Below are 25130 nucleotides of genomic sequence, written 5' to 3'. Positions count from 1 at the left end.
AGCTTCTATTGCTCTTTCTCTCCTCTTAACCTAGCTTCTGTTACACTTTCTCTCCTCTTAACCTAGCTTCTATCGCTCTTTCTCTCCTCTTAACCTAGCTTCTATCGCTCTTTCTCTCCTCTTAACCTAGCTTCTATCGCTCTTTCTCTCCTCTTAACCTAGCTTCTATTGCTCTTTCTCTCCTCTTAACCTAGCTTCTATCGCTCTTTCTCTCCTCTTAACCTAGCTTCTATCGCTCTTTCTCTCCTCTTAACCTAGCTTCTATTGCTCTTTCTCTCCTCTTAACCTAGCTTCTATCCCTTTTTCTCCTCTTAACCTAGCTTCTATCGCTCTTTCTCTCCTCTTAACCTAGCTTCTATCGCTCTTTCTCTCCTCTTAACCTAGCTTCTATCGCTCTTTCTCTCCTCTTAACCTAGCTTCTATTACTCTTTCTCTCCTCTTAACCTAGCTTCTGTTACTCTTTCTCTCCTCTTAACCTAGCTTCTGTTTACACTTTCTCTCCTCTTAACCTAGCTTCTATCGCTCTTTCTCTCCTCTTAACCTAGCTTCTGTTACACTTTCTCTCCTCTTAACCTAGCTTCTATCGCTCTTTCTCTCCTCTTAACCTAGCTTCTATCGCTCTTTCTCTCCTCTTAACCTAGCTTCTATTACTTTTTCTCTCCTCTTAACCTAGCTTCTATCGCTCTTTCTCTCCTCTTAACCTAGCTTCTATCGCTCTTTCTCCCCTCTTAACCTAGCTTCTATCGCTCTTTCTCTCCTCTTAACCTAGCTTCTATCGCTCTTTCTCTCCTCAACCTAGCTTCTGTCGCTCTTTCTCTCCTCTTAACCTAGCTTCAATCACTCTTTCTCTCCTCTTAACCTAGCTTCTGTTACTCTTTCTCTCCTCTTAACCTAGCTTCTGTTACTCTTTCTCTCCTCTTAACATAGCTTCTGTTACACTTTCTATCCTCTTAACCTAGCTTCTATCGCTCTTTCTCTCCTCTTAACCTAGCTTCTATCACTCTTTCTCTCCTCTTAACCTAGCTTCTATCACTTTCTCTCCTCTTAACCTAGCTTCTATCGCTCTTTCTCTCCTCTTAACCTAGCTTCTATCGCTCTTTCTCCCCTCTTAACCTAGCTTCTATCCCTCTTTCTCTCCTCTTATCTTTCTCTCCTCTTAACCTAGCTTCTATCGCTCTTTCTCTCCTCTTAACCTAGCTTCTGTCGCTCTTTCTCTCCTCTTAACCTAGCTTCTGTCACTCTTTCTCTCCTCTTAACCTAGCTTCTATCACTCTTTCTCTCCTCTTAACCTAGCTTCTGTTACTCTTTCTCTCCTCTTAACCTAGCTTCTGTTACACTTTCTCTCCTCTTAACCTAGCTTCTATCGTTCTTTCTCTCCTCTTAACCTAGCTTCTATCGCTCTTTCTCTCCTCTTAACCTAGCTTCTATCGCTCTTTCTCTCCTCCTAACCTAGCTTCTATCGCTCTTTCTCTCCTCTTAACCTCGCTTCTATCGCTCTTTTTCTCCTCTTAACCTAGCTTCTGTTACACTTTCTCTCCTCTTAACGTAGCTTCTATCGCTCTTTCTCTCCTCTTAACCTAGCTTCTGTCACTCTTTCTCTCCTCTTAACCTAGCTTCTGTCGCTCTTTCTCTCCTCTTAACCTAGCTTCTGTTACACTTTCTCTCATCTTAACCTAGCTTCTATCGCTCTTTCTCTCCTCTTAACCTAGCTTCTATCGCTCTTTCTCTCCTCAACCTAACTTCTATCGCTCTTTCTCTCCTCTTAACCTAGCTTCTATCGCTCTTTTTCTCCTCTTAACCTAGCTTCTGTTACACTTTCTCTCCTCTTAACGTAGCTTCTATCGCTCTTTCTCTCCTCTTATCTTTCTCTCCTCTTAACCTAGCTTCTATCGGTCTTTCTCTCCTCTTAACCTAGCTTCTGTTACACTTTCTCTCCTCTTAACCTAGCTTCTATCCCTCTTTCTCTCCTCTTAACCTAGCTTCCATCGCTCTTTCTCTCCTCTTAACCTAGCTTCTATCCCTCTTTCTCTCCTCTTAACCTAGCTTCTATCGCTCTTTCTCTCCTCTTAACCTAGCTTCTGTTACTCTTTCTCTCCTCTTAACCTAGCTTCTATTACTCTTTCTCTCCTCTTAACCTAGCTTCTATCACTCTTTCTCTCCTCTTAACCTAGCTTCTGTCACTCTTTCTCTCCTCTTAACCTAGCTTCTGTTACACTTTCTCTCCTCTTAACCTAGCTTCTATCGCTCTTTCTCTCCTCTTAACCTAGCTTCTATCGCTCTTTCTCTCCTCTTAACCTAGCTTCTATCGCTCTTTCTCTCCTCTTAACCTAGCTTCTATCTCTCTTTCGCTCCTCTTAACCTAGCTTCTATCGCTCTTTCTCTCCTCTTAACCTAGCTTCTGTTACTCTTTCTCTCCTCTTAACCTAGCCTCTATCCCTCTTTCTCTCCTCTTAACCTAGCTTCTATCTCTCTTTCTCTCCTCTTAACCTAGCTTCTATCGCTCTTTCTCTCCTCTTAACCTAGATTCTGTTACTCTTTCTCCCCTCTTAACCTAGCTTCTATTACTCTTTCTCTCCTCTTAACCTAGCTTCTATCACTCTTTCTCTCCTCTTAACCTAGCTTCTGTCACTCTTTCTCTCCTCTTAACCTAGCTTCTGTTACACTTTCTCTCCTCTTAACCTAGCTTCTATCGCTCTTTCTCTCCTCTTAACCTAGCTTCTATCGCTCTTTCTCTCCTCTTAACCTAGCTTCTATCGCTCTTTCTCTCCTCTTAACCTAGCTTCTATCGCTCTTTCTCTCCTCTTAACCTAGCTTCTATCCCTCTTTTTCTCCTCTTAACCTAGCTTCTATCGCTGTTTCTCTCCTCTTAACCTAGCTTCTATCCCTCTTTTTCTCCTCTTAACCTAGCTTCTATCGCTCTTTCTCTCCTCTTAACCTAGCTTCTATTACTCTTTCTCTCCTCTTAACCTAGCTTCTGTTACTCTTTCTCTCCTCTTAACCTAGCTTCTGTTTACACTTTCTCTCCTCTTAACCTAGCTTCTATTGCTCTTTCTCTCCTCTTAACCTAGCTTCTGTTACACTTTCTCTCCTCTTAACCTAGCTTCTATCGCTCTTTCTCTCCTCTTAACCTAGCTTCTATCGCTCTTTCTCTCCTCTTAACCTAGCTTCTATCGCTCTTTCTCTCCTCTTAACCTAGCTTCTATTGCTCTTTCTCTCCTCTTAACCTAGCTTCTATCGCTCTTTCTCTCCTCTTAACCTAGCTTCTATCGCTCTTTCTCTCCTCTTAACCTAGCTTCTATCCCTTTTTCTCCTCTTAACCTAGCTTCTATCGCTCTTTCTCTCCTCTTAACCTAGCTTCTATCGCTCTTTCTCTCCTCTTAACCTAGCTTCTATCGCTCTTTCTCTCCTCTTAACCTAGCTTCTATTACTCTTTCTCTCCTCTTAACCTAGCTTCTGTTACTCTTTCTCTCCTCTTAACCTAGCTTCTGTTTACACTTTCTCTCCTCTTAACCTAGCTTCTATCGCTCTTTCTCTCCTCTTAACCTAGCTTCTATCGCTCTTTCTCTCCTCTTAACCTAGCTTCTATCGCTCTTTCTCTCCTCTTAACCTAGCTTCTATCGCTCTTTCTCTCCTCTTAACCTAGCTTCTGTTACACTTTCTCTCCTCTTAACCTAGCTTCTATCGCTCTTTCTCTCCTCTTAACCTAGCTTCTATCGCTCTTTCTCTCCTCTTAACCTAGCTTCTATCGCTCTTTCTCTCCTCTTAACCTAGCTTCTATCTCTCTTTCGCTCCTCTTAACCTAGCTTCTATCGCTCTTTCTCTCCTCTTAACCTAGCTTCTGTTAATCTTTCTCTCCTCTTAACCTAGCCTCTATCCCTCTTTCTCTACTCTTAACCTAGCTTCTATCTCTCTTTCTCTCCTCTTAACCTAGCTTCTATCGCTCTTTCTCTCCTCTTAACCTAGCTTCTGTTACTCTTTCTCCCCTCTTAACCTAGCTTCTATTACTCTTTCTCTCCTCTTAACCTAGCTTCTATCACTCTTTCTCTCCTCTTAACCTAGCTTCTGTCACTCTTTCTCTCCTCTTAACCTAGCTTCTGTTACACTTTCTCTCCTCTTAACCTAGCTTCTATCGCTCTTTCTCTCCTCTTAACCTAGCTTCTATCGCTCTTTCTCTCCTCTTAACCTAGCTTCTATCGCTCTTTCTCTCCTCTTAACCTAGCTTCTATCGCTCTTTCTCTCCTCTTAACCTAGCTTCTATCCCTCTTTTTCTCCTCTTAACCTAGCTTCTATCGCTGTTTCTCCCCTCTTAACCTAGCTTCTATCCCTCTTTTTCTCCTCTTAACCTAGCTTCTATCGCTCTTTCTCTCCTCTTAACCTAGCTTCTATTACTCTTTCTCTCCTCTTAACCTAGCTTCTGTTACTCTTTCTCTCCTCTTAACCTAGCTTCTGTTTACACTTTCTCTCCTCTTAACCTAGCTTCTATCGCTCTTTCTCTCCTCTTATCCTAGCTTCTATCGCTCTTTCTCTCCTCTTAACCTAGCTTCTATCGCTCTTTCTCTCCTCTTAACCTAGCTTCTATCGCTCTTTCTCTCCTCTTAACCTAGCTTCTATCGCTCTGTCTCTCCTCTTAACCTAGCTTCTATCGCTCTTTCTCTCCTCTTAACCTAACTTCTATCGCTCTTTCTCTCCTCTTAACCCAGCTTCTATCCCTCTTTCTCTCCTCTTAACCTAGCTTCTATCGCTCTTTCTCTCCTCTTAACCTAGCTTCTATCCCTCTTTCTCTCCTTAACCTAACTTCTATCGCTCTTTCTCTCCTCTTAACCTAGCTTCTATCCCTCTTTCTCTCCTCTTAACCTAGCTTCTGTCACTCTTTCTCTCCTCTTAACCTAGCTTCTGTCGCTCTTTCTCTCCTCTTAACCTAACTTCTGTCACTCTTTCTCTCCTCTTAACCTAGCTTCTATCGCTCTTTCTCTCCTCTTAACCTAACTTCTATCGCTCTTTCTCTCCTCTTAACCTAGCTTCTATCGCTCTTTCTCTCCTCAACCTAGCTTCTGTGGCTCTTTCTCTCCCCTTAACCTAGCTTCTGTCACTCTTTCTCTCCTCTTAACCTAGCTTCTATCGCTCTTTCTCTCCTCTTAACCTAGCTTCTATCTCTCCTTCTCTCCTCTTAACCTAGCTTCTATCGCTCTTTCTCTCCTCTTAACCTAGCTTCTATCGCTCTTTCTCTCCTCTTAACCTAGCTTCTGTCGCTCTTTCTCTCCTCTTAACCTAGCTTCTGTCACTCTTTCCTCTTAACCTAGCTTCTATCACTCTTTGTCTCCTCTTAACCTAGCTTCTGTCACTCTTTCTCTCCTCTTAACCTAGCTTCTGTCACTCTTTCTCTCCTCTTAACCTAGCTTCTGTCGCTCTTTCTCTCCTCTTAACCTAACTTCTGTCACTCTTTCTCTCCTCTTAACCTAGCTTCTATCGCTCTTTCTCTCCTCTTAACCTAACTTCTATCGCTCTTTCTCTCCTCTTAACCTAGCTTCTATCGCTCTTTCTCTCCTCAACCTAGCTTCTGTCGCTCTTTCTCTCCCCTTAACCTAGCTTCTGTCGCTCTTTCTCTCCTCTTAACCTAACTTCTGTCACTCTTTCTCTCCTCTTAACCTAGCTTCTATCGCTCTTTCTCTCCTCTTAACCTAACTTCTATCGCTCTTTCTCTCCTCTTAACCTAGCTTCTATCGCTCTTTCTCTCCTCAACCTAGCTTCTGTCGCTCTTTCTCTCCCCTTAACCTAGCTTCTGTCACTCTTTCTCTCCTCTTAACCTAGCTTCTATCGCTCTTTCTCTCCTCTTAACCTAGCTTCTATCTCTCCTTCTCTCCTCTTAACCTAGCTTCTATCGCTCTTTCTCTCCTCTTAACCTAGCTTCTATCGCTCTTTCTCTCCTCTTAACCTAGCTTCTGTCGCTCTTTCTCTCCTCTTAACCTAGCTTCTGTCACTCTTTCCTCTTAACCTAGCTTCTATCACTCTTTGTCTCCTCTTAACCTAGCTTCTGTCACTCTTTCTCTCCTCTTAACCTAGCTTCTGTTACACTTTCTCTCCTCTTAACCTAGCTTCTATCGCTCTTTCTCTCCTCTTAACCTAGCTTCTATCGCTCTTTCTCTCCTCTTAACCTAGCTTCTATCGCTCTTTCTCTCCTCCTAACCTAGCTTCTATCCCTCTTTTTCTATGCTTAACCTAGCTTCTATCGCTCTTTCTCTCCTCTTAACCTAGCTTCTATCCCTCTTTCTCTCCTCTTAACCTAGCTTCTATCGCTCTTTCTCTCCTCTTAACCTAGCTTCTATCCCTCTTTCTCTCCTCTTAACCTAGCTTCTATCCCTCTTTTTCTCCTCTTAACCTAGCTTCTATCGCTGTTTCTCTCCTCTTAACCTAGCTTCTATCCCTCTTTTTCTCCTCTTAACCTAGCTTCTATCGCTCTTTCTCTCCTCTTAACCTAGCTTCTATTACTCTTTCTCTCCTCTTAACCTAGCTTCTGTTACTCTTTCTCTCCTCTTAACCTAGCTTCTGTTTACACTTTCTCTCCTCTTAACCTAGCTTCTATTGCTCTTTCTCTCCTCTTAACCTAGCTTCTATCGCTCTTTCTCTCCTCTTAACCTAGCTTCTATCGCTCTTTCTCTCCTCTTAACCTAGCTTCTATCCCTTTTTCTCCTCTTAACCTAGCTTCTATCGCTCTTTCTCTCCTCTTAACCTAGCTTCTATCGCTCTTTCTCTCCTCTTAACCTAGCTTCTATCGCTCTTTCTCTCCTCTTAATCTAGCTTCTATTACTCTTTCTCTCCTCTTAACCTAGCTTCTGTTACTCTTTCTCTCCTCTTAACCTAGCTTCTGTTTACACTTTCTCTCCTCTTAACCTAGCTTCTATCGCTCTTTCTCTCCTCTTAACCTAGCTTCTATCGCTCTTTCTCTCCTCTTAACCTAGCTTCTATCGCTCTTTCTCTCCTCTTAACCTAGCTTCTATCGCTCTTTCTCTCCTCTTAACCTAGCTTCTATCGCTCTGTCTCTCCTCTTAACCTAGCTTCTATCGCTCTTTCTCTCCTCTTAACCTAACTTCTATCGCTCTTCTCTCCTCTTAACCTAGCTTCTATCCCTCTTTCTCTCCTCTTAACCTAGCTTCTATCGCTCTTTCTCTCCTCTTAACCTAGCTTCTATCCCTCTTTCTCTCCTTAACCTAACTTCTATCGCTCTTTCTCTCCTCTTAACCTAGCTTCTATCCCTCTTTCTCTCCTCTTAACCTAGCTTCTGTCACTCTTTCTCTCCTCTTAACCTAGCTTCTGTCGCTCTTTCTCTCCTCTTAACCTAACTTCTGTCACTCTTTCTCTCCTCTTAACCTAGCTTCTATCGCTCTTTCTCTCCTCTTAACCTAACTTCTATCACTCTTTCTCTCCTCTTAACCTAGCTTCTATCCCTCTTTCTCTCCTCTTAACCTAGCTTCTATCGCTCTTTCTCTCCTCTTAACCTAGCTTCTGTTACTCTTTCTCTCCTCTTAACCTAGCTTCTATCGCTCTTTCTCTCCTCTTAACCTAGCTTCTATCCCTCCTTCTCTCCTCTTAACCTAGCTTCTATCGCTCTTTCTCTCCTCTTAACCTAGCTTCTATCGCTCTTTCTCTCCTCTTAACCTAGCTTCTGTCGCTCTTTCTCTCCTCTTAACCTAGCTTCTGTCACTCTTTGTCTCCTCTTAACCTAGCTTCTATCACTCTTTGTCTCCTCTTAACCTAGCTTCTGTCACTCTTTCTCTCCTCTTAACCTAGCTTCTGTTACACTTTCTCTCCTCTTAACCTAGCTTCTATCGCTCTTTCTCTCCTCTTAACCTAGCTTCTATCGCTCTTTCTCTCCTCTTAACCTAGCTTCTATCGCTCTTTCTCTCCTCCTAACCTAGCTTCTATCCCTCTTTTTCTATGCTTAACCTAGCTTCTATCGCTCTTTCTCTCCTCTTAACCTAGCTTCTATCCCTCTTTCTCTCCTCTTAACCTAGCTTCTATCGCTCTTTCTCTCCTCTTAACCTAGCTTCTATCCCTCTTTCTCTCCTCTTAACCTAGCTTCTGTCGCTCTTTCTCTCCTCTTAACCTAGCTTCTGTCACTCTTTCTCTCCTCTTAACCTAGCTTCTATCACTCTTTGTCTCCTCTTAACCTAGCTTCTGTCACTCTTTCTCTCCTCTTAACCTAGCTTCTGTTACACTTTCTCTCCTCTTAACCTAGCTTCTATCGCTCTTTCTCTCCTCTTAACCTAGCTTCTATCGCTCTTTCTCTCCTCTTAACCTAGCTTCTATCCCTCTTTCTCTCCTCTTAACCTAGCTTCTGTCACTCTTTCTCTCCTCTTAAGCTAGCTTCTGTCTCTCTTTCTCTCCTCTTAAACTAACTTCTGTCACTCTTTCTCTCCTCTTAACCTAGCTTCTATCGCTCTTTCTCTCCTCTTAACCTAACTTCTATCACTCTTTCTCTCCTCTTAACCTAGCTTCTATCCCTCTTTCTCTCCTCTTAACCTAGCTTCTATCGCTCTTTCTCTCCTCTTAACCTAGCTTCTATCCCTCTTTCTCTCCTCTTAACCTAGCTTCTATCGCTCTTTCTCTCCTCTTAACCTAGCTTCTATCCCTCCTTCTCTCCTCTTAACCTAGCTTCTATCGCTCTTTCTCTCCTCTTAACCTAGCTTCTATCGCTCTTTCTCTCCTCTTAACCTAGCTTCTGTCGCTCTTTCTCTCCTCTTAACCCTAGCTTCTGTCACTCTTTCTCTCCTCTTAACCTAGCTTCTATCACTCTTTGTCTCCTCTTAACCTAGCTTCTGTCACTCTTTCTCTCCTCTTAACCTAGCTTCTGTTACACTTTCTCTCCTCTTAACCTAGCTTCTATCGCTCTTTCTCTCCTCTTAACCTAGCTTCTATCGCTCTTTCTCTCCTCTTAACCTAGCTTCTATCGCTCTTTCTCTCCTCCTAACCTAGCTTCTATCCCTCTTTTTCTATGCTTAACCTAGCTTCTATCGCTCTTTCTCTCCTCTTAACCTAGCTTCTATCCCTCTTTCTCTCCTCTTAACCTAGCTTCTATCGCTCTTTCTCTCCTCTTAACCTAGCTTCTATCCCTCTTTCTCTCCTCTTAACCTAGCTTCTGTTACACTTTCTCTCCTCTTAACCTAGCTTCTATCGCTCTTTCTCTACTCTTAACCTAGTTTCTATCCCTCTTTCTCTCCTCTTAACCTAGCTTCTATCGCTCTTTCTCTCCTCTTAACCTAGCTTCTATCCCTCTTTCTCTCCTCTTAACCTAGTTTCTATCCCTCTTTCTCTCCTCTTAACCTAGCTTCTATCCCTCTTTCTCTCCTCTTAACCTAGCTTCTATCCCTCTTTTTCTCCTCTTAACCTAGCTTCTATCGCTCTTTCTCTCCTCTTAACCTAGCTTCTATCACTCTTTCTCTCCTCTTAACCTAGCTTCTGTTACACTTTCTCTCCTCTTAACCTAGCTTCTATCGCTCTTTCTCTACTCTTAACCTAGTTTCTATCCCTCTTTCTCTCCTCTTAACCTAGCTTCTATCGCTCTTTCTCTCCTCTTAACCTAGCTTCTATCACTCTTTCTCTCCTCTTAACCTAGCTTCTATCGCTCTTTCTCTCCTCTTAACCTAGCTTCTATCGCTCTTTCTCTCCTCTTAACCTAGCTTCTATCACTCTTTCTCTCCTCTTAACCTAGATTCTATCGCTCTTTCTCTCCTCTTAACCTAGCTTCTGTTACACTTTCTCTCCTCTTAACCTAGCTTCTATCGCTCTTTCTCTACTCTTAACCTAGTTTCTATCCCTCTTTTTCTCCTCTTAACCTAGCTTCTATCGCTCTTTCTCTCCTCTTAACCTAGCTTCTATCCCTCTTTCTCTCCTCTTAACCTAGTTTCTATCCCTCTTTCTCTCCTCTTAACCTAGCTTCTATTACTCTCTCTCTCCTCTTAACCTAGCTTCTATCACTCTTTCTCTCCTCTTAACCTAGCTTCTATTACTCTCTCTCTCCTCTTAACCTAGCTTCTATCACTCTTTCTCTCCTCTTAACCTAGCTTCTATCACTCTTTCCCATATCTCCATGCTGTGGCTGATCAGCTACAGAGGTATACTCTGTAGTTGCTGCAGTTCTGCACATCACCCTTGTTCTTGAAAATCGGTACCAGTATGCTTCTTCTCCACACACCTCCATGCCTCCACAGGTGTGTCATCAGGACCAACTGCCTTTCCACTCTTCATCCTCTTCATAGCTGCCCTCACTTCCTCCTTGCTAATCCACTGCACTTCCTGATTCACTATCCCCACATCATCCAACCTTCTCTCTCTCTCATTTTCTTCATTCATCAGCCCCTCAAAGTATTCCTTCCACCTTCTCAGCACACTCTCCTCGCTTGCAGCACATTTCCATCTCTATCCTTGATCACCGTAACTTGCTGCACATCCTTCGCAGCTCGGTCCCTCTGTCTAGCCAATGAGCACAAGGCCTTTTCTCCTTCCTTAGTGTCTAACGTCTCATACAACTCCCCATACGCCTTTTCCTTTGCCTTTGCCACCTCTCTCTTCACTTAACGCTGTGTCTCCTTGTACTCCTGTCTATCTACTCTCTTCATCTCTGACTATCCCACTTCTTCTTTGCCAACCTCTTCCTCTGTATAATTTGCTGTACTTCCTCATTCCACCACGAAGTCTCCTTGTCTTCCTTGGTGGTATGATGGTGGTAAGAATATGATGGCATCCCGCGCATCATATTCTTCATACATTTTATGTCTATTATAATTCTGTTTATCCTCTTTCAGTGTGTTGTGTAAATTGTGTAAACACAACATCCATTGCACGCTGTCTGTCTTGGGAGAGAGAGCCTCCTATGTTGCTCTCCCTGAGGTTTCTTCCTATTTTTTCTCCCTGTTAAAGGGCTTTTTTTAGGGAGTTGTTCCTTACCCGATGAGAGGGTCTAAGGACAGGACGTTGTGTTGCTGTTAAGCCACTGAGGCAAATTTGTAATTTGTGGGCTATACAAAGTAAATGGAAAATAGAAATAAATGCTGTAATGTAATGTAATGATCAGGGATCAGGAGCCCTTTTTTGATCAATCATGTAATGTAATGCAATATAATGTAATGCAATGCTGTAATGTAATGTAATCCTGTAATGTAATGATCAGGAACCAGGAGCACTGTTTTGATCAATCGTGTAATGTAATGCAATGCTGTAATGTAATGTAATGTAATGTGATGCTGTAATGTAATGATGTAATGTAATGTAATGTACAGTAATGGAATCCTGTAATGTAATGTAATGTAATGTAATGAAGAGGAATCAGGAGCACTTTTTGATCAATGATGCAATGTAATGTAATGCAATGCTGTAATACAATGTAATGTAATGTAATGTAATGCAATGATGTAATGTAATGCTGTAATGTAATGTAATTCTGTAATGTAATTCTGTAATTCAGTGTAATGTAATGCAATGCTGTAATGCAGTGTAATGTAATGTAATGTAATGTAATGCTGTAATGTAATGCAATGCTGTAATGTAATGTAACGCTGTAATGTAATGATCAGGATTCAGGGACACTTTACTTGATCAATGATGTAATTAATGCTATGTAATGGAATGGAATGCTGAAGATGGGATTTAATGCCCCTTGGGCACATGCATGTCTAGGGGCCTCTGTCATCACTGAACAAGAGTTAGGTTTTTACTGTCTGTGGCCTTACAAAGAATTAAGGATAAAAAATGGCATCCATAAGAGTAAAAGCAGTACAATGAAGAGTGTGTTCACTAGTCCCTGTGGAAATCAACTTGCCTGCCCTAATTTCCTTATCAAAACTCATTTGTTCCATCATTGAACCACAGATGTCTTTGTACACTGAGACTCCAGAGGAGAGTGATGATATTGGCCAGACACTGTGATGTTAGACTCTAAGCTTATGATGTAAGAGACTTAACAGTTATTACCCTCCAGCCATTATCCAAACCACTTATCCTGCTCTCAGGAGCGCGGGGATGCTGGAGCCGGACCACCAGACCATCGCAGCCCCCCCCCCCCCACACACACACACACATTCCCAACTAGGAACAATTTAGTATGTCCGAGTCACCTGACCTACATGTGTTTGGACTGTGGGAGGAAACCCACGCAGACACGGGGAGAACATGCAAACTCCACACAGAGGACGATCCGGGACCACCCCGAAAGTGGACTACCCCGGCAGGGCTCAAACCCAGAACCTTCTTGCTGTGAGGCAACCTCGCTAACCACTGTACCACCGTGCCGCCCTTGTTATTACCAGTTAGCTTTAAATAAAAGACCACAACTTTACAGCTATAAAGTATAACAACACAACATGTCCAGACTGACAGGTTATCAGGATACTGCAACAACTTATTCACTAAACACTTAGCACGGGTTAGTGGCAAGGAGCAAAGAACAGCAGTGCAGCATGTGTGTGTTAACCTGTGTGTTGTTTGTTTTTCTGTTCCAGTTTCTTGAGTGTGTTAGGAGTGACCAACACGAGCTGCCAACACAACATAAGTCTAAAAGGGAACTGATGCAAACTTTCAACATTTTAGACAAAACAGGGAACTAAGCCAAAATTTCAAAATTATATACATCACCACGACTTAAACAAAACGGTCAAAACATAGTGTGCCTGATTCCTCCAAGTCAGTTTGAAGGGACTCTGGGTGAGATCAGGTAATTCATCTCTGTGTCTACGTCTTTCATACGGTTGTAATGAAAGTGATACTCTATCTATCGAAGTAACCTGGGACGGCAGCAGATAAGCAGGCAGAGAAAGTTGTGGTAAATGGAAGGTCGCCTGTTCGACACTCAGCTCCCCCAGGCAAAAATGCCGAGGTGTCCATTGGCAAGACACCTAACCCTTATCATCTAACCCCTATCACCTAACCCTTATCTATCACCTAACCCCTATCATCTAACCTAACCCCTATCACCTAACCCTTATCATCTAACCCGTCATCTAATCCCTATCACCTAAGCCTTATCTATCACCTAAACTTTATCTATAACCTAACCCCTATCCTCTAACCTAACCCCTATCACCTAACCCTTATCATCTAACCCGTCATCTAACCCCTATCACCTAACCTTTATCTATCACCTAACCCCTATCACCTAATCCCTATCTATCACCTAACCCTTATCTATCACCTAACCCTTATCTATCACCTAACCCCTATCTATCACCTAACCCTTATCACCTAATCCCTATCTATCACCTAACCCCTATCTATCACCTAACCCTTATCACCTAATCCCTATCTATCACCTAACCCTTATCTATCACCTAACCCTTATCTATCACCTAACCCCTATCACCTAATCCCTATCTATCACCTAACCCTTATCTATCACCTAACTCCTATCACCTAACCCTTATCTATCACCTAACCTTATCTGTCACCTAACTCTTATCTATCGCCTAACCTTATCTGTCACCTAACCCTATCCATCACCTAACTCTTATCTATCACCTAACCCCTATCTATCACCTAACCCTTATCTATCACCTAACCCCTATCCCCTAACCCTTATCTATCACCTAACCGCATTCATCTAATTCCTATCTATCATCTAACCCCTATAATCTAATCCCTATCTATCACCTAATCTTTATCTATAACCTAACCCTTATCTATCACCTAACCTTATCTGTCACCTAACTCTTATCTGTCACCTAACCCTATCCATCACCTAACCCTTATCTATCACCTAACCCCTATCTATCACCTAACCCTTATCTATCACCTAACCCCTATCCCCTAACCCCTATCTATCACCTAACCGCATTCATCTAATTCCTATCTATCATCTAACCCCTATAATCTAATCCCTATCTATCACCTAACCTTTATCTATAACCTAACCCATATCACCTAACCCCTATCTATCACCTAACCCTTATCTATCTCCTAACGCATATCTATCACCTAACCTCTATCATCTAACCCCTATATATCACCTAACCCTTATCTATGTCCTAACGCATATCTATCACCTAACCTCTATCATCTAACCCCTATATATCACCTAACCCTTATCTATCACCTAACCCGTATCAGCTCACCCCTATCACCTAACCCTTATCTATCACCTAACCCTTATCTATGTCCTAACGCATATCTATCACCTAACCCGTATCAGCTCACCCCTATCATCTAACCCCTATCTATCACCTAACCCTTATCTATGTCCTAACGCATATCTATCACCTAACCTCTATCATCTAACCCCTATATATCACCTAACCCTTATCTATCACCTAACCCGTATCAGCTCACCCCTATCACCTAACCCTTATCTATCACCCGGGAGTTGAATCAAGTGCAACTGGACTTGGTATATATCCCTGAAGACGTTTCACCTCTCATCCGAGAGGCTTCCTCAGTTCGTGCCTTTCTGACTAGACCAAGCTAGTCTGACTGGCTGGTGATGAGACTCAGAATGTATCCTCTAGGAGTCGTTGTCAGAGCTATAGATGTCCGTGGCTCTTTGTGTCCCGATGTTTACCAACGCCCGTCGCTAACAGAGCCATAGATATGAGTGGCTCTTTTGTGTACCGATGTTTGGCCGCGCCCGTCGTTATCGGAGCTATTGATATGCATTTGTTTAGGAGCGACGGTCGTTGGGGGTGTTAGTTTTGACTTCATTGTTCAGTGGTCATGAGAGTGGTTGGAGCCGTTAGTGAGCGACTGTTGTTCTTGGAGGCTAGGCTTCTTCAGTCTCCTGGGTAGAGATGAAAGGATGGCATTGTAAGTGGGAGATAGGTGGTGTCGTAGACCTCCTCCTCTGTTGAGGGATGGTTTTTCCAGATTCACATATGGCTTCCTTCACCCCTCTTTCAAACCATCTATCTTCTCTGTCCAAAATGTGTACGTTGCTGTCCTGGAAGGAGTGTGTCTTCTCCTTTAGGTGTAGATAGACTGCTGAGTCTTGTCCTGAGGAGTTTGGCCTTCTGTGTTGGGCCATCCGTTTGTGTAGTGGTTGTTTGGTTTCTCCTATGTATAGGTCAGTGCAATCCTCATTGCATTGTACAGCATACACCAGATTGCTTTTCCAGGTGTGTGGTACACGGTCTTTGGGATGAACCAGTCTTTGTCGGAGTGTGTTGCTAGGTTTGAAGTATATCGGGATGCGGTGTTTGTTGAAAATTCTCCTGAGTTTCTCGGAGACCCCAGAAACATACGGGATGACTGTGCTCTTCCTTCTGTTCCTTTTCTCCTCATCGCTCACCTGCATGGTCTTTTTGGAACGTGTTGCAGTTTTCACAAAGGTCCAACTGGGGTAGCCGCAGGTTTTTAAAGCTCCCCTCAGGTGTTTGTGTTCTTCCCGTTGGGACTGAGTGTTGCTGGGCATCAATAGCTCCGATAACGACGGTACAAACATCGGTACACAAAAGAGCCACTCATATCTATGGCTCTGTTAGCGACGGGCATTAGTAAACATCGGAACACAAAGAGCCATGGTCATCAATAGCTCTGACAATGACTCCTAGAAGATAAATATCTGAGTCTCATCACCAGCCAGTCAGACTAGCTTGGTCTAGTCAGAAAGGCACGAGCTGAGGAAGCCTCTTGGATGAGAGGCGAAACGTCTTCACGGATATATACCAAGTCCAGTTGCACTTGATTCAACTCCTTTGGATAACCATGACCTGGATGAATGAGAACATTCACAGACACTTATCTATCACCTAACCCGTATCACCTAACCCCTATCATCTAACCCTTATCTATCACCTAAACCTTATCTATCGCCTAACCCGTATCACCTAAGCCCTATCACCTAAGCCCTATCTATCACCTAACCCTTATCACCTAACCCCTGTCATCTAACCCCTATCACCTAACCCTTATCTATCACCTAACCCTTATCACCTAACCCCTATCTATCACCTAACCCCTATCTATCACCTAACCCTTATCTATCACCTAACCCCTGTCATCTAACCCCTATCACCTAAACCTTATCTATCACCTAACCTTAATCACCTAACCCCTATCTATCACCTAACCCCTATCATCTAACCCCTATCTATCACCTAACCCTTACCTATCACCTAACCCCTATCATCTAACCCCTATCTATCACCTAACCTTAATCACCTAACCCCTATCTATCACCTAACCCCTATCATCTAACCCCTATCTATCACCTAACCCTTACCTATCACCTAACCCCTATCATCTAACCCCTATCTATCACCTAACCTTAATCATCTAACCCCTATCTATCACCTAACCCCTATCATCTAACCCCTATCTATCGCCTAAGCCTTATCTATCACCTAACCCCTATCTATCACCTAACCCCTATCATCTAACCCCTATCTATCACCTAACCCCTATCATCTAACCCCTATCTATCACCTAAACCTTATCTATCACCTAACCCCTATCATCTAACCCCTATCTATCACCTAACCCCTATCATCTAACCCCTATCTATCACCTAAGCCTTATCTATCACCTAACCCCTGTCTATCACCTAACCCCTATCATCTAACCCCTATCTATCGCCTAAGCCTTATCTATCACCTAACCCCTATCATCTAACCCTTATTTATCACCTAACCCTTATCTATCATCTAACCCCTACCACCTAACCCCTACCACCTAAGCCTTATCTATCACCTAACCCCTATCATCTAACCCCTACCACCTAACCCCTACCACCTAAGCCTTATCTATCACCTAACCCCTATCATCTAACCCCTACCACCTAACCGTTATCACCTAACCCTTATCTATCACCTAACCCCTATCATCTAACCCCTACCACCTAACCCTTATCTATCACCTAACCCCTATCATCTAACCCCTACCACCTAACCCTTATCACCTAACCCTTATCTATCATCTAACCCATACCACCTAACCCTTATCACCTAACCCTTATCTATCATCTAACCCCTACCACCTAACCCTTATCACCTAAGCCTTATCTATCACCTAACCCCTATCATCTAACCCCTACCACCTAACCCTTATCACCTAAGCCTTATCTATCACCTAACCCCTATCATCTAACCCCTACCACCTAACCCTTATCACATAACCCTTATCTATCACCTAACCCCTATCATCTAACCCCTACCACCTAACCCTTATCACATAACCCCGATCTACCATCTCCCTATCTATCACCTAACCCCTATCATCTAACCCCTACCACCTAACCCTTATCACCCAACCCTTATCTATCACCTAACCCCTATCATCTAACCCTACCACCCAACCCTTATCTATCACCTAACCCCTATCATCTAACCCCTACCACCTAACCCTGATCTACCATCTCCCTATCTATCACCTAACCCCTGTCTGCTCCCGGTCAGCTGCTGGCTAATTTGCTAATTTGAGGAGCACGCCATCAGTGGGTGAGTGTGTGGGTGAGTGTCAGAGCGTGTGGGTGAGTGAGTGAATGAGTGAGTGAGTGAGTGCATGGGTGAATGTGTGGGTGAGTGTGTGAGTGCATAGGTAGGTGTGTGGGTGAGTGTGAGTGTGTGGGTGCGTGGGTGCATGTGTGTGTGTATGGGTGAGTGTGTGTGTTCGTGGGTGAGTGCGTGGGTGAGTGTGTGGGTGAGCGTCTGGGTGTGTGATGAGTGTCTCGGTGTGTGGGTGTGTGGGTGAGTGTGTGGGTGTGTGGGTGAGTGGATGAGTGTGTGGGTGAGTGGGTGGGTGTGTGGGTGAGCGTCTGGGTGTGTGATGAGTGTCTCGGTGTGTGGGTGTGTGGGTGAGTGTGTGGGTGTGTGAGTGAGTGGATGAGTGTGTGGGTGAGTGGGTGGGTGTGTGGGTGAGTGGGTGAGTGAGTGGATGAGTGAGCGAGTGGGTGAGTGGATGAGTGTGTGGGTGTGTGGGTGAGTGTGTGGGTGTGTGGGTGAGTGGATGAGTGTGTGGGTGAGTGGTTGGGTGTGTGGGTGAGTGGGTGAGTGGATGAGTGAGCGAGTGGGTGAGTGGATGAGTGTGTGGGTGTGTGGGTGTGTGGGTGAGTGAGTGGGTGAGTGGATGAGTATGTGGGTGTGTGGGTGAGTGGGTGAGTGTGTGGGTGAGTTGGTGAGTTGGTGGGTGTGTGGGTGAGTGTGTGGGTGTGTGGGTGAGTGTGTGGGTGAGTGAGTGGGTGAGTGTGTGGGTGTGTGGGTGAGTGGGTGAGTGTGTGGGTGAGAAGGTGGGTGTGTGGGTGAGTGGGTGAGTGTGTGGGTGAGTTGGTGGGTGTGTGGGTGAGTGTGTGGGTGTGTGGGTGAGTGTGTGGGCGAGTGAGTGGGTGAGTGTGTGGGTGAGTGTGTGGGTGAGTGGGTGAGTGTGTGGGTGAGAATGTGGGTGTGTGGGTGAGTGGGTGAGTGTGTGGGTGAGTATGTGAGTGTGTGGGTGAGTGGGTGAGTGTGTGGGTGAGTGAGTGGGTGAGTTGGTGGGTGTGTGGGTGAGTGTGTGGGTGAGTGAGTGGGTGAGTTGGTGGGTGTGTGGGTGAGTGTGTGGGTGAGAATGTGGGTGTGTGGGTGAGTGGGTGAGTGTGTGGGTGAGTATGTGAGTGTGTGGGTGAGTGGGTGAGTGTGTGGGTGAGTTGGTGGGTGTGTGGGTGAGTGTGTGGGTGAGTGAGTGGGTGAGTGTGTGGGTGAGTGAATGGGTGAGTGTGTGGGTGAGTGAGTGGGTGAGTGTGTGGGTGAGTGTGTGGGTGTGTGAGTGGGTGAGTGTGTGGGTGTGTGAGTGGGTGAGTTGGTGGGTGTGTGGGTGAGTGTGTGGGTGAGTGGGTGAGTGGGTGAGCGTGTGGGTGTGTGGGTGAGTGTGTGGGTGAGTGGGTGAGTGAGTGGGTGAGTGGGTGATTGGGTGGGTGAGTGGGGGAGTGTGTGGGTGGGTGAGTGGGTGAGTGTGTGGGTGAGTGGGTGAGTGGGTGATTGGGTGGGTGAGTGGGTGATTGGGTGGGTGAGTGGGGGAGTGTGTGGGTGGGTGAGTGGGTGACTGGGTGGGTGAGTTGGTGGGTGAGTGGGTGACTGGGTGGGTGAGTGTGTGGGTGAGTGGGTGAGTGGGTGACTGGGTGGGTGAGTGTGTGGGTGAGTGGGTGGGTGAGTGGGTGGGTGAGTTGGTGGGTGAGTGGGTGATTGGGTGGGGGAGTGGGGGAGTGTGTGGGTGGGTGAGTGGGTGAGTGGGTGGGTGACTGGGTGGGTGACTGGGTGGGTGAGTGTGTGGGTGAGTGGGTGAGTGGGTGACTGGGTGGGTGACTGGGTGGGTGAGTGGGTGGGTGAGTATGTGGGTGAGTTGGTGGGTGAGTGGGTGAGTGTGTGGGTGACTGGGTGGGTGAGTGTGTGGGTGACTGGGTGGGTGAGTGTGTGGGTGAGTTGGTGGGTGAGTGGGTGAGTTGGTGGGTGAGTGGGTGAGTGGGTGAGTGAGTGTGTGGGTGAGTGTGTAGGTGAGTTGGTGGGTGAGTGGGTGACTGGGTGGGTGAGTGGGTGGGTGAGTGTGTGGGTGAGTTGTGGGTGAGTGGGTGACTGGGTGGGTGAGTGTGTGGGTGAGTGTGTGGGTGAGTTGGTGGGTGAGTGGGTGAGTGAGTGTGTGGGTGAGTGTGTGGGTGAGTTGGTGGGTGAGTGGGTGACTGGGTGGGTGATTGGGTGGGTGAGTGTGCGGGTGAGTTGGTGGGTGAGTGTGAGGGTGAGTTGGTGGGTGAGTGGGTGATTGGGTGGGTGAGTGGGGGAGTGTGTGGGTGGGTGAGTGGGTGAGTGGGTGGGTGACTGGGTGGGTGACTGGGTGGGTGAGTGTGTGGGTGAGTGGGTGAGTGGGTGAGTGGGTGACTGGGTGGGTGACTGGGTGGGTGAGTGTGTGGGTGAGTGGGTGAGTGGGTGACTGGGTGGGTGACTGGGTGGGTGAGTGGGTGACTGGGTGGGTGAGTGGGTGGGTGAGTGTGTGGGTGAGTTGGTGGGTGAGTGTGTGGGTGAGTGGGTGGGTGAGTGTGTGGGTGAGTTGGTGGGTGAGTGTGTGGGTGAGTTGGTGGGTGTGTGTGTGGGTGAGTGGGTGGGTGAGTGTGTGGGTGAGTTGGTGGGTGAGTGGGTGGGTGAGTGGGTGGGTGAGTGTGTGGGTGAGTGGGTGGGTGAGTGTGTGGGTGAGTTGGTGGGTGAGTGTGTGGGTGAGTTGGTGGGTGAGTGTGTGGGTGAGTGGGTGGGTGAGTGTGTGGGTGAGTTGGTGGGTGAGTGGGTGGGTGAGTGTGTGGGTGAGTGTGTGGGTGAGTGTGTGGGTGAGTTGGTGGGTGAGTGTGAGGCTTGGGTTAATGGTAAAGTGCTTGAGTGGCTGTTGCAGACAGATCAGGGGATTTAAACAGCCGTCCAGCAGTTTCACTACTACACCCTGCAGTGTGACGTCATGGGTCCCGTTTCACTTACCAGTCACTCTGTGAAGGCGCACACACGTGTGTTCTCACTGCCCCGCCCCCTGTGAACCACACAGCTGGTGACCCCCCCCCCCCCCCCGCTGGGGTAAACCGATGACCTCCCACTTTACATGTCACAGGGACCGGCCTGACAGGAGGCCACATTCCTAGCAATTTACAGCCTTTTACCACATGTCAGGATCTGTCTGTCCCTCTGCTCCTCTTTACTTTACTGTCTGTCCCTCTGCTCCTCTTTACTTTACTGTCTCTCTGCTCCCCTTAACTTTACTGTCTGTCCCTCTGCTCCTCTTTACTTTACTGTCTCTCTGCTCCCCTTAACTTTACTGTCTGTCCCTCTGCTCCCTTTTACTTTACTGTCTGTCCCTCTGCTCCCCTTAACTTTACTGCCTGTCTCTCTGCTCCCCTTTACTTTACTGTCTGTCCCTCTGCTCCAATGTACTTTACTGTCTGTCCCTCTGCTCCCCTTAACTTTACTGTCTGTCCCTCTGCTCCCCTTAACTTTACTGTCTGTCCCTCTGCTCCCCTTAACTTTACTGCCTGTCTCTCTGCTCCCCTTTACTTTACTGTCTGTCCCTCTGCTCCCCTTAACTTTACTGTCTGTCCCTCTGCTCCCTTTTACTTTACTGTCTGTCCCTCTGCTCCCCTTTACTTTACTGTCTGTCCCTCTGCTCCCCTTTACTTTACTGTCTGTCCCTCTGCTCCCCTTAACTTTACTGTCTGTCCCTCTGCTCCCCTTAACTTTACTGTCTGTCCCTCTGCTCCCTTTTACTTTACTGTCTGTCTCTCTGCTCCCCTTAACTTTACTGCCTGTCTCTCTGCTCCCCTTAACTTTACTGTCTGTCCCTCTGCTCCCCTTAACTTTACTGTCTGTCCCTCTGCTCCCCTTTACTTTACTGTCTGTCCCTCTGCTCCTCTTTACTTTACTGTCTCTCTGCTCCCCTTAACTTTACTGTCTGTCCCTCTGCTCCCTTTTACTTTACTGTCTGTCCCTCTGCTCCCCTTAACTTTACTGCCTGTCTCTCTGCTCCCCTTTACTTTACTGTCTGTCCCTCTGCTCCAATGTACTTTACTGTCAGTCCCTCTGCTCCCCTTAACTTTACTGTCTGTCCCTCTGCTCCCCTTAACTTTACTGTCTGTCCCTCTGCTCCCCTTAACTTTACTGCCTGTCTCTCTGCTCCCCTTTACTTTACTGTCTGTCCCTCTGCTCCCCTTAACTTTACTGTCTGTCCCTCTGCTCCCTTTTACTTTACTGTCTGTCCCTCTGCTCCCCTTTACTTTACTGTCTGTCCCTCTGCTCCCCTTAACTTTACTGTCTGTCCCTCTGCTCCCCTTAACTTTACTGCCTGTCCCTCTGCTCCCCTTTACTTTACTGTCTGTCCCTCTGCTCCCCTTTACTTTACTGTCTGTCCCTCTGCTCCCCTCTACTTTAGTGTCCGTCTCTCTGCTCCCCTTTACTTTACTGTCTGTCCCTCTGCTCCCCTTAACTTTACTGTCTGTCCCTCTGCTCCCCTTAACTTTACTGCCTGTCCCTCTGCTCCCCTTAACTTTACTGCCTGTCCCTCTGCTCCCCTTTACTTTACTGCCTGTCCCTCTGCTCCCCTTAACTTTACTGTCTGTCCCTCTGCTCCCCTTAACTTTACTGCCTGTCCCTCTGCTCCCCTCTACTTTACTGTCTGTCCCTCTGCTCCCTTTTACTTTACTGTCTGTCCCTCTGCTCCCCTTAACTTTACTGTCTGTCCCTCTGCTCCCCTTAACTTTACTGTCTGTCCCTCTGCTCCCCTTTACTTTACTGCCTGTCCCTCTGCTCCCTTTTACTTTACTGTCTGTCCCTCTGCTCCCCTTTACTTTACTGTCTGTCCCTCTGCTCCCCTTTACTTTACTGTCTGTCCCTCTGCTCCCCTTAACTTTACTGTCTGTCCCTCTGCTCCCCTTAACTTTACTGCCTGTCCCTCTGCTCCCCTTTACTTTACTGTCTGTCCCTCTGCTCCCCTTTACTTTACTGTCTGTCCCTCTGCTCCCCTCTACTTTAGTGTCCGTCTCTCTGCTCCCCTTTACTTTACTGTCTGTCCCTCTGCTCCCCTTAACTTTACTGTCTGTCCCTCTGCTCCCCTTAACTTTACTGCCTGTCCCTCTGCTCCCCTTAACTTTACTGCCTGTCCCTCTGCTCCCCTTTACTTTACTGCCTGTCCCTCTGCTCCCCTTAACTTTACTGTCTGTCCCTCTGCTCCCCTTAACTTTACTGCCTGTCCCTCTGCTCCCCTCTACTTTACTGTCTGTCTCTCTGCTCCCCTTAACTTTACTGCCTGTCTCTCTGCTCCCCTTAACTTTACTGTCTGTCCCTCTGCTCCCCTTAACTTTACTGTCTGTCCCTCTGCTCCCCTTTACTTTACTGTCTGTCCCTCTGCTCCTCTTTACTTTACTGTCTCTCTGCTCCCCTTAACTTTACTGTCTGTCCCTCTGCTCCCTTTTACTTTACTGTCTGTCCCTCTGCTCCCCTTAACTTTACTGCCTGTCTCTCTGCTCCCCTTTACTTTACTGTCTGTCCCTCTGCTCCAATGTACTTTACTGTCAGTCCCTCTGCTCCCCTTAACTTTACTGTCTGTCCCTCTGCTCCCCTTAACTTTACTGTCTGTCCCTCTGCTCCCCTTAACTTTACTGCCTGTCTCTCTGCTCCCCTTTACTTTACTGTCTGTCCCTCTGCTCCCCTTAACTTTACTGTCTGTCCCTCTGCTCCCTTTTACTTTACTGTCTGTCCCTCTGCTCCCCTTTACTTTACTGTCTGTCCCTCTGCTCCCCTTTACTTTACTGTCTGTCCCTCTGCTCCCCTTAACTTTACTGTCTGTCCCTCTGCTCCCCTTAACTTTACTGCCTGTCCCTCTGCTCCCCTTTACTTTACTGTCTGTCCCTCTGCTCCCCTTTACTTTACTGTCTGTCCCTCTGCTCCCCTCTACTTTAGTGTCCGTCTCTCTGCTCCCCTTTACTTTACTGTCTGTCCCTCTGCTCCCCTTAACTTTACTGTCTGTCCCTCTGCTCCCCTTAACTTTACTGCCTGTCCCTCTGCTCCCCTTAACTTTACTGCCTGTCCCTCTGCTCCCCTTTACTTTACTGCCTGTCCCTCTGCTCCCCTTAACTTTACTGTCTGTCCCTCTGCTCCCCTTAACTTTACTGCCTGTCCCTCTGCTCCCCTCTACTTTACTGTCTGTCCCTCTGCTCCCCTTAACTTTACTGTCTGTCCCTCTGCTCCCCTTAACTTTACTGTCTGTCCCTCTGCTCCCCTTAACTTTACTGTCTGTCCCTCTGCTCCCCTCTACTTTAGTGTCCGTCTCTCTGCTCCCCTTTGATTTTCTGGCACTGCTCTTCTTAAATTTAGACTGCTGCCCATACATAGCACATATACTTTTCAACTGTGCCCAACCTCTCCCTCTCTCTCTCTCTCTCTCTCTCTCTCTCTCTCTCTCTCTCTCTCTCTCTCTCTCTCTCTCTCTCTCTCTCTCTCTCTCTCTCTCTCTCTCACACACACACACACACACAGATAAAAAGTCTGTCATGACTGATATTTACATCCTGTCTTTCTCAGCGCTCATAGAAACATCCTTCTTTACAGACATCATCATACTTTACAGACATCATCATACTTTACAGACATCATCATACTTTACAGACGTCATCATACTTTACAGACATCATCATACTTTACAGACGTCGTCATACTTTACAGACATCATCATACTTTACAGACGTCGTCATTGTTTACAGAGTAGACAGTGAGGGAAGTTGGCCAGAGGCCAGCTCCACCAGCTGCACATACTTGGGCTTGTAAACTGTGTACGCAAAGCAAGCAGAGGGAAATGAGAGAAGAGAAAAACTGCTAGACGCCTAGTCTGCTTACCTCAAATGTGGAGAAAATTTACCTCTCAAAATGTTAGGTTTAGATCCCTTATAGATCCCTTATAGATCCCTTATAGAACCTTTAGTCCATGTTTTTAAGTGGAGCTAAAACAGAATAGCGCCACAAAACTATCAGTCAGGAAGAGCCCTCCTATCTCGCTCTCCAGACTTCCTACATGCAACACTGTGTCGGCTGCAGGCTCCTCCCCTTTCTTACTGTCCGCTGCAGGCTCCTCCCCTTTCTTCCTCTTTTGTTATACTCACTCCTGCACGCAGTTGTACAGTCCCTTTCTTTACATCGACTCCTGTGTAACTGAATACATAGATTTGGTCAAATGTGGTGATGTGCTAACCTTTTATTTCTCTACTATTATATTTGCTTTAAGTTCTAGTCTCATCCATCTTTTTGTATTGTTTAGTTTGTTTTATTTTGTATTGTTTGGTTTGTTTTATTTTGTATTGTTTGGTTTGTTTTACTTTGTATTTTGTCTTGTTTAGTTTGGTTTATTTTGTATTGTTTGGTTTGTTTTATTTTGTATTTTGTCTTGTTTACTTTGGTTTATTTTGTATTGTTTAGCTTGTTTTATTTTGTATTGTTTGGTTTGTTTTATTTTGTATTGTTTGGTTTGTTTTATTTTGTATTTTGTCTTGTTTACTTTGGTTTATTTTGTATTGTTTAGTTTGTTTTATTTTGTATTGTTTGGTTTGTTTTATTTTGTATTTTGTCTTGATTAGTTTGGCTTATTTTGTATTGTTTGGTTTGTTTTATTTTGTATTGTTTGGTTTGTTTTACTTTGTATTTTGTCTTGTTTGGTTTGTTTTACTTTGTATTGTTTGG

General features: G+C 45.7%; 1 protein-coding gene across 1 annotated transcript in view; it reads right to left on the bottom strand.

The window, feature by feature from the left end:
- Positions 1–24482, bottom strand: part of tor4aa (torsin family 4, member Aa) — a 71615-nt gene extending 47133 nt beyond the window's left edge. The window contains exon 1 of the mRNA XM_056290942.1: positions 24294–24482. The gene's annotated coding sequence lies outside the window, so the exon portion shown is untranslated. The remainder of the gene's footprint in view (positions 1–24293) is intronic.
- Between the last annotated feature and the right edge of the window lie 648 nt (positions 24483–25130).

Source organism: Lampris incognitus, chromosome 12 (assembly GCF_029633865.1).
Source record: "Lampris incognitus isolate fLamInc1 chromosome 12, fLamInc1.hap2, whole genome shotgun sequence".
Classification (NCBI taxonomy): Eukaryota; Metazoa; Chordata; class Actinopteri; order Lampriformes; family Lampridae; genus Lampris; species Lampris incognitus.
The sequence above is the reverse complement of the archived record's forward strand: the minus strand, read 5'-3'. Positions and strand labels throughout refer to the sequence as shown.